Raw genomic sequence first — 10,401 nt, 5'->3', positions numbered from 1 at the left:
TTGTCTTACATTAAGAGTAATCACGTGTTGAATTTTTAGTTAAGACTGTAAAAATTATGTTAATTTATTTCAGTAGATAAGTGTTGTATGTGTGTGAAGTTTTAGGTTTAAACTCTTTTTCTTAAAATTTTAGTTATTTTTGTCTTACCCTTAATCCTTGAGCATTTAACTTATGTTTTATTTCTACGCAAATGACATCAAAAATGAGGTTGCTGATTTAGTAGTTAAATTTTAGTTTACTTTTTTTTATTTTGTGTTTAAATCCCTATGTAAACAAAACAAAATTATATTTTTAATTCCTTACTTTTCACTGCTTTGTGTTAGTTGATGTGTTAAATTTAAATATGAAAAAAATAATTTATCAAAATAAAATTTGTTAGTTAGTTATTATCATCTATTATTATTTATTATTTAATTTAATTTAATTTTTGAATTTCTCAAAAACAAATTGTTTTTGCTTCACGTTTCTCTCACCCTCATTACTATTATTTTTATTTTATTTATTAATTAATTAGATTTCTCCAAAATTGGCTTTCCCATTATTCACTCCTCTTATTTGTTTCATGTTGGTTCCAGAAAAGAAAGAGAATTTTGCAATCTTTCTTCTTTCTTCATCTTTTGTCTCCAAAATTTTATTGCTTTCTTGCTTATTGGTCTTTGTGTCGTTCAATTCCGGAAGCGGGTGTTTGATTAAATAGATTTCAACTTGATTCTAGCATAAGTATAATTTAATTTTTCTGTTTCAGTTTTTGGGGATTTTTAATTTTTGTAAAGTGGGGGATTTATGGGTACTGCAGTGCTTCGTATCTTTAATTATACGAGTTTGTTTTAGGTGGAAATCGCGAGGTGATTAACCGATCGAAGAATTAAGACTGTGAGGGTGCTGATTTCGTCCTTGGGTAAGCGTTTTATTGCCAAATTGGGATTGTATGTGGCTTATTAAGTTGGTCATATTTTGTTTGGTTAGTATTTTAAGAAAAGTAAAAACGATAGGAAAAGGCTGAAATTGGAACTGTCGATGCCACACGGCCATGTGCTAGACCGTGTGAGCTACACGGTCTAGGCCAATTAGGCCTATTTTCTAAAAATTCTCATTTTAGCCCGTTTTGATTCGTGAACTATATTTAACCTCTTCGTAGGGTCCATACCGCTTAATTAAGACCTGAAAACAATGCATTGGTGACTATGCTTTTGTGTTGATGTGTTTAGGGTATTTGTAATATATATACATTTGCATGATTTGGTACTGGTAGTTCTGATGATATTCGTTATGTCTATATAAGTTTGTATAATATATGATTTTGTTAATTTGTATGTATGAATCTATTATTTAACTATGCATGTGACTTCATGGTAAAACTTGTAACAGCCCGATTTTGAGTCTAGTCGGAATAGTAGTTTTTTGACTACAAATCCGACGAGGAAAAATATAATGGCCTGAATTTTTAAAGGTGTCGGAACGGTGATTCGAGATCACTAAATTTGACAAACGAGTAGAAAATATTATTAATTTAGTTAGTATAAGTTTAATGTGAAGTTAGGAAAATTTTTGAAATAGTGAATAGTGCACTAGAAATAAATATTAAAATAATTAGAATAAAAAATGAGGTATTGAGACCTCAGAGATTTTAAAACGAGCCATAAACATTTTTATAAATATTTATGGAGTGTTAAAAAGTTAGTATTAAAGTTTCGTTAAGAAATTTTAAAGTTCCGATAATTAATTGAACAAAAGGACTAAATTGTAATAAATGCAAAATTATGGGAAATGATTAAATAGCTTAAATGATAAAAGGAAGAGGGCTTAAAAGGCAAATAGACCCAAGGTCTATTTGGGATTGACGGCAAATGTACAAAAAAAAATAAGGAGAATTAAGGGCAAAATTAGAATATTACAAATTTTACTTAATAAAGCTAGGATTTAAGTGAAATTATCTAGATTTCTCTTTATTTTTCTGCATTCTCATCAGCTAAAACACCATAGAAGGGTTTCCTTAAGCTGGTTATTCATATTTTTACTGCTTGTAAGTTCAATTCTTCATTATTTCTTGAAATTTTTGTGTTTTTGTGACTTTTACAACTAGGCTCACTTGTTGTATTCATTAGTTTTTGATTCTATGAAAAAAGTTGAAAGTTGCTATGAATACATGCTGGAGGTATATGGTGATTTAGCATGGAATTAGAGCTTTAAATTTTTCATATGCTGATTTTATTGAAAGAATTGAATAGAAAGTGAATGTTTGGAACCTAATAGTAAAAGAGTTTGAAGTTAGGGTTATATGTGGATATTCTGAATTTCAATAGTTGTGAAATAACTTATAATGTCTAGGTAAAGTACTAATTGAGAAAAATTAGCTGAACTGAGGGGTTAATTGAGCAAGGACTGAATTGTATGAACTGTGAAATTTGGGGCAAAATGGAAATCAACATTTTACACTAAAACAGTTTTGGACAATAGCAGTGGTTTAAATTTGAAAAATCACCAAAAAATTTGGTAAATGAATTAGAGGGTGAATAAAATATGAAATTAAAGCTTATTGAGCCTAGTTTCTCATAGAAGAAACGGTGTAAGTAATGGAATTGTAAATTATGAGATATAATAAATTTTTTGAGACAATATCAGAATGATTTTGGGTTCCCCTGTTCTGACTTTGGAAAATCATCAAAAATTTAAGAAAAAATAATTATGAGTTATAATTTATATGCTTAGAATCCTTAATGAGTCTATTTTCAAAGGAAACAAACAGAAACATCATCTGAATTTTGTACAATTAGATAATTCATTTTTAGTGAAGAGTGGTCAGAACTGTCAGACAGCAAAACAGGGGAAACTTTAAAGAATAAAGTGTACTATTTGGCTGAACCAAAAATTCTAAAAATTTTATGGTAAGAAGATATGTAAGTCTAGTTTCAGGAAAAATCAACGGATCTTAATTTGGAGCTCTGTAGCTCCGAATAAAAATAATTTAGTGACTCTGACTCGAATAAACAACTTTGAATATACATGTGAGTGAATAGTGAAATTATAGTTAATGTTGTTTAACTGTATTATACACATTAAGGATGTGGAATGGAGAGGAGGAGGAGGAGGAAAATTGGGGAATATATGAATGATTTTTGTATAATTGGTCATATGCTTGATTATAATTGATAAACGATGAAATAGAAGTGATGCTTATATTTGTGCATTATTGGTCATGGTTTAAGCTCATGTGTGAAAATAAAGTTTCATAGTATGTGTGTATGATATATTCGGTATATGATTTGGCATGAAATAATGTCATGAATGGTTTATGAATTAACACATGTTGGTGAGTGCTCTACATGAATAAATGTTGTGCTCATCCATGCTTATAATGCTTATGCTATATGTGTATTTGGCTAACATATTTGTTGTACATGCTTAGGCTTTAGCCAAGTAGTGGCTAGATTATGCCACGTTAAATTTATAAGTTATACATTGAAATGGTAAGTGTCTAATTGAAAATATGCCTGTGATCATGAAAAGGGTGGTAATGTTTAAATTATGTAATCTCTAGTGAAATGGTTTATCATGTGGTTAGCTCAAAAAAAGAGTTATGTTTAAATACACTAGCTTGCGACTATGGTTGAATGATATGTTTATATCTTGTGTGATGTGCATAGGAAACGAGTGTGGAAAGGTAATGAAATAGTAAGTTCATATGGCTGAAATTTAATGATTAAATGTTAATTTCATAAATTATATAGTATATGATGATATATATTTGTTGATGGGTTAAGAATAAAATAAAAATGCGAAAACCAAATAAATGATCAAATTGATCGGAACGCCGGATTTGAGTACTTCTGATCAGTGGCAAGTGACAAGTGACAAGTGATAAGTAGTAACTTTAGCTGCACTTATCTGATCAGTGACAGGTGACAAGTGATAAGTGGTAGCTTTAGCTACACTTATCTGATCAGGGACAAGTGACAAGTGATAAATGTGATCCGTGTAAGACTGTGGCAGTGCTATGGCTTCGGAAAGTGATAAGTGATCATATTCAATACCATGTTATACTATGGCAAAGTGGAAATGAAATACTCAATTTTCCATAAATGTTCCCTAATTTGATTAAGAATGGTAAGTGACAAATTGGCCCAAAAGAATTAAAGTAAATGGATAAGTGGTAGTGTATTTATACCAGGATGATGTTGTTATTTAAGCTTAAGTGATATTTTCATTGCAAAATTGAGAATTTCATAAATGTGTTAGTGAATGGTATAATCGATAAACGTTGAGTTAAATGGTAAATACGTATTAGTGTTAAACTTAATGACATTGAATTGTATGTGAATTAAATGGAAATTGCTAGTGATATGATTTAAATTGTGAGCATGAGAAATTTCAAATTGAATGAAATGGAAATGAAGCATTGAATTGCATGAGTATGTATCGGGTCTCGTAGGCCCTATTTATTAATATTATAATATTTTGAGGATATATTGTGAAGAGTTATAAAAGCATGTTAATAATTTTGAAATTTTTAATTTAGATGAAATTTTATAACTCGGTTAAATACGTTTACAGTGTATGTGTTCTGGTAATGCCTTGTACCCTATTCCGGTGTTGGATACGGGTAATGGGTGTTACAAAACTGATGTGTTTCTATAAGGATAAATAAATATGTTTTGTAAAGCATAGACTTTCATACCTTCTGTTTCTGTTACTATATGCCAGCATGTTCTACCTGCTCACCATTCTGATTTTGTACATGTATGCCATGACACATTGTATGAGGGTTGGGATAATGTTAAAAGGAAGAAGATTCTGTACTGACAGTTTAATGATCTGCAATTCAGTATGTCAGGGCCCAATTTTTCCTGGGCCCAGATTACAAACAATAAAATAAAAAAATAAAAAACCCAAAATAAACAATAAAAAGGTCCAGTCCATTTACAAAATCAGGCCCAAATAGCCCAAATCAGTAACCTAATGGCCCAACAGCCCAAAAACTTAATTTTTTGCCAAAAACGGTTTCTGGCCGCTTCTCCTCGATCACGCCTCACGTGCCTCATCCTAAGGCCTGACACACGTCTGCCGCCTTGTAACAAAACGGCAAAGGGCGCCTCTTCTCTCCCCTCCGTTGACCACACCGATACCTGCAAGAAAAGAGAAAGAAAAAGACCACGGAAGGAAAAAAATAGCAAAGAACAGTAGCAAACACAGTAAAATATAACATGTAAATTAGCTATAAAAGCCACAATAATCCATGTAATTTTTTACGCACAAAAAAATAATCAAAACAAAAGAGAAAGAAAAATTCTAAAAAGGTGGTCCTTTTATTTTATTTTTTCAAAATAAACATAAAACAAAAAAGAGCTGAAAACTTACTGGGCTTTTCGGATTCAGTCGCCATGAGTGGCCTAGGATCGTCATCTCTGATTAAAGATGACATATTTTGGGCTCGGGGAATCAAAAGGCAAAAAGGTGACCATTTTTGCACTTTTCGGTCACCGTGGACGACAGTGCCGTTACCGGTGACCAGTGGCCACCACGGTGGCCCGATGGCCAGCCTGAGAGAGCTGTTGAGAGAAAATAGAGACGGGTTTTAGGTTTTTTCTAAAAAGGGTTTGAAATGATTTTTTCTGAAATTTTTTTGGTATTTAAAGGGCTATGATACGACTCTGTTTTGTGCTTGACTTTCAGATGCCCAAACGACGTCGTTTTGATACAACCTGATCGCCGACCCGACCCGAACCACGTAGGATCCGCGCGTTTTTGACATGGGGATCTAATTGTTACATGGGTCCTTCTACTTTTACAGATGGTTTCAATTAGGTCATGTTTTATTCTTTTTATTTTTTAATTTGACCACTTAATTTTATTTTATTTTTATTTTGGTCCTTGGACCATTTATGGGAAATAAACATCCTAAACGGTGTCGTTTTGAAGTCGACCCAAAGACCCGACCCGATCCGTCCTAGGATCCGCGTGTTTTGACGGCAATAGCTTATTTATGACCCTGGTCCTTTCACTTTTGGACTCTTTTTCAAGCTGGTCCTAATTTCAACCTTTTTTTTCTTTTTTAAATTTATCCATTTAATTTTATTGTTTTTTTCAGTCCTCTGACCATTTGATCTCCTAGGAACAGTGCATTTAAGGGACAAGGGGGATAATTTCCTAGTTAATCCTTTTCTTTTTTCGCGCATTTGATTTTAGTCCTTTACTATATTTTATTATTTAATTTGTTTATTTTATTATGATTTTTACTTTAAATTTTGTTTAGATCTCGATTTAGTCCTTTATTTTCAATCTTTTATAAATTATCTTCCTTTATCTTCCTTTATATTTATTTATTCTTTTTATATTTAAAACTTGTGTTGTTCTTTTTTTGTTTCTTTTGTTCGCATATTTTGTCATCCTCATTTTTACTATTATTATTGTTATTATTTTTTCTCTTTAATTATTTATATTAGTATTAGAGTAGTAAATATAACAAGATTATCGCCATTATTATTACGAATTTGTTTTATTATATTTATATCATTGTCATTTACTAGCACGACATTTTATTTTTTGCGTATCCTCGTTCCATTTTTGTACACTACCATTTCATTTTATTTCACTATAATCATGTCACGAATCGCGTTTAGATATGTTTATCCATTGTCGTACCATACCTAAATAAGATAAATACGCATTGTTTTAAATGTTACATTTGTTATCACTCGATAAAGGAAATTTTTAAAATTAAGGCAATGTTCCGTATATGGAGATTCGAGAAGTCTTGCCCTAACTAACGGGGTTCGACTTTCTCTTTGAACCTAGATAACCGAATATCCTTTTTAAAATTAAAATACATGAGATTTAATTAAATAATCGAATAATGAGCAAGCTTATTTTTGAGGATTCGAGATGTCGTGTCCTAACCTACAGGATGTGACCTTTTTTTCTACCTCGAGATAAGAAGGCCTTTTACATTTTTTTAATTTACTTAAGTGGATTTAGTTAAAAATATTGTTATGCAAGGTGTGATTGTGTTTTAAATTCTCTTCAAATTTTTTCTCGGCATTAAGACATCAAGTAATCTACTAGGTACCAATTTTGGGCGTCACGAGAGTGCTAATCCTTTCTCGTGCGCAACCGACTCCCAAACCTATTTCTTAGATTATGTAGACCAAAAAGTATCGTTTCAACAAGTATAACATTTTGTTAAAATGAGCTTTGAGGTGATCCAATCACACCTAAATAAAAAGGATTTGTGGCGACTCCATTTTAGTTCTTTTTAAAATAAAAAGTCAATTTCAAAAAAAAGGTTTCGACACAGTGGTTTGACCACATATATTTAATTTGGCAGTTTAATGGATATTGCTAAGCCATCGTTGTCGGGCAACCAGGGATGCTAGTCATCGTTGCCAAGCAACCTGGGATGACTTAATTGGTGTATTTTGGATGGATAAGTTCGAGGGAGAACTCTATTTTGATGTGTAGCGGAGTTGGGTAGGACGATTTTTTGAAAAATTCGCATTATGATTTTCTAAAAAATACTGCATTGGCATAAACATGCATACTCAATTCTGTTTGACTGGTCGTTATGAAATTTTCTATGATTTTTTGTTTTGTATATCATAATGTGTGTGATCTCAATTTGAGTTTTAGTTATACACTGAGCTCTATAGCTCACCCCTTTATTTTATCTCTGACCGTTCAGGAAATCTTCAGACTTAGGATTGGACGGCGTGCGGGAGCTCAATTTATTTTCTCAATTAATTAAAAAATATATGGTGGTTTTAGTATTAATTACTTTTGGACTGTAATTTTTTTTTGAACTTTGTTTTTTGGTTTTTTGTTTTTGTTTTGTTTGTTTGGTTTGAGTATTTTTAACATGAAACTGCAAAACTTCGCAGGTTAACAATTTTTCAAAATTGAAACTCTGAAAGTTTTTCTATTGCAAAATTAAGTAACCCCTAAAGAGTTTTTTTTTGTAAATAAACAAATGGTTTTAACGAGTGTTTGTCTCTAAACTGGAAAGGATTTGCCAAAATATTTATTTTCAAACACGATTTTGAGTTCAAATTTTGGGATTGAAATAAGTGATTTTGGATTTAAGTTTTTTTTCTAAACATTTGTGAAACTTTTGCCAAATTTCATGTTTTTGAGACGCACTTTTAGTTTGATCGAAACAAAGGCTTTTAAATGAGGTAATATAATTCATCAACTTCTGGTCATAACTTCTAGGCTGAGTTTGGAGTGTTACAACATTACTTAGAAAATAAATATCAGCATCTCAAACATAAGTCTCAATGGGTGTCAGTCACCAAACCTTATGAGCTGGTGGGTTGGAACTAGAATTATCTTGGGTTGGGTTATTCAATCAAATTTGAAGGCTCGTTTGGAAAGTTGGAGGAGTTGGACAAAAAATAAAACTCGTTTTCTAAATAAGTCAGGCCTCAAGTAAAATTTTTGGGCTTGAACCTGACCCGATCTAGCCCAAATCAATTGTTTTGATGTTGTTTCGTTGTCATTTTGCTGCTACTATTTCGCTATTATATTACTACTATTTTGTTGTTATTGTTTGGATATTGTATAACTCTTGTTTTATTGTTACCTTTACTACTATTTTAGAGGCATTTGCTTGCTAAGTTGCAACTGTCTTAGTGTTATTTAAGTATAAAGATTTTTTTAATGTATTTCCAATTTGTTGGTAAACATTTATTTTAATGTTTTTAGTGTATTTGATGTACTATATTTTTTAAAATTTATTTTTACATAAAAAAATAATCTAAAAAATATTAATACGGGCGGGTCGAGTTGGGCTCGAGTTTAGCATTTTTAATATGGGTTGGGATTGGACAAAATTTTAGGCCCACTTTTCAGGTTAGGCTCGAGCCTAAAAAGTAGACCAAAAATTTTGCATCGACTTGGCCCATTATCAGGTCTATTTGGAACATGACGATCATGTCTTCCTCAATGAAATCTAATGAATTCATATAAAACAATAAAAAGCTCAAGTCAAACCTAGACAAAAGCGAGTCATAGTAGACTCGAGCTAATTGAAGATCGATAAGCTCAAGCAAATGATTCACTATTGACTCGAGAAAACCAAGCCTCTAACTATATCAAAAGGGGTTTATTATTCCGAAAAACTTCATTTAAGCAAAAAAAGAAGAAGAAGGATAAACTACACTCAAGGTCACTAAACTATTAGTAAGTTTACATTTTGGTCATCCAACTTCAAAAAGTTACAAAATTATCACTAAACTATTCGGAAGTTTTCATTTAAGTCACTGAGTTGTTGAAATCATTGTTGTATAGTCCTCTTTGTTCGTACTACCTACGCCAATCAAAAGCTTCAGTTTTTTTTAATGAAATGGCTTTAAACATCACGAATCTGTGAACTGAAATCCAAACAGCTTTCTTTCTTGATCTCTAACACTAACCGCCAGATCGATTTGGATCTAAAGTATGTTCTTCTACTCACCAATGGGTACTGATCCATCATACCAATCATCGAATCGTCCCTTAAAGTTAGCTAATCAGACTTACAAAAAAATTTTCAAATAGTTTCACGATTTAAAAAAATTTCAAATACTTCAATAATCATACGATCAACTTACTAATTATTTTGTCACATATTAACATCCTCTCAACCACTTTTTTTCTGCAAAAATATGCTTTGTAGAATGGGCATTAAATTAAATCAATTAATCTTTCAAGTCTTTAAAGGCCGGAGCTGGAATTTTTCTTTTATCGACCAATATTTGGAAGCAACCTAAATTTTTAATAAATACACCCAAAATTTGATGAAAATAAAGCACAAATTATTTGGTATTAAATTAGGATGAACACTGTATCAACTATCATAATCACATTCAGCAATTGGATTAATCAATCAATTTTTTCGTAATAAATTTGCATGGATCTTATTTTTAAATTTATTATAAAGCTTCCTGCTTCAACCAAGCAATAAGAATTGATTAATATCAAAAAATTATTTAGTATTTTATTAAATAAAAAGAATTAACTGTTAAGTATTAATTCCTAGAACTCATCACTTTCAGAATCTTTTAAAGGTTATGTTTTTCTCGTTAGTTAAGCATAACAGTATCTCATTATTGGATGAAAAATGAGTTGATTGGTGCATGGTTAAGTGGTTTATAAATTGATTGTTTTAAAAATATGTTGAATTTTAAGAAAATAATCGATTGGGTTTTAATTTAGTTAATATCGATATTGTTGCTAGTATAAAAAACATCGGGTTCAAGTGAGTTGAAGCGCATTATTCTCTTATTTTAAGGTTGTTAGATACTTTAATTATAAAAAGATGTTGCCTCACTTCAAACCAATACATGAAATTAATCCCCCATAAATCAAAGTATAAGCACAGATAAAATAATATTCCAGCAAAAGAGAGCAAACAAAAGTAGCATCACTAT

The 10,401-nt window shown here is 31.1% G+C and overlaps 1 long non-coding RNA gene across 1 annotated transcript; it reads left to right on the top strand.

Annotated features, from left to right (window-relative positions):
• The first annotated feature begins 554 nt into the window (after positions 1 to 554).
• Positions 555 to 4,187, top strand: LOC121215298 (uncharacterized). The gene is made up of 3 exons (XR_005911029.1): positions 555 to 721; positions 833 to 899; positions 3,895 to 4,187. It is a non-coding gene; the product is annotated as an uncharacterized lncRNA (long non-coding RNA).
• Positions 4,188 to 10,401: the final 6,214 nt, after the last annotated feature.

This window comes from Gossypium hirsutum, chromosome D03 (genome assembly GCF_007990345.1).
Source record: "Gossypium hirsutum isolate 1008001.06 chromosome D03, Gossypium_hirsutum_v2.1, whole genome shotgun sequence".
Lineage (NCBI taxonomy): Eukaryota > Viridiplantae > Streptophyta > Magnoliopsida > Malvales > Malvaceae > Gossypium > Gossypium hirsutum.
Note: the sequence above shows the minus strand (reverse complement) of the source record. Positions and strands in the feature narration are given on the sequence as shown.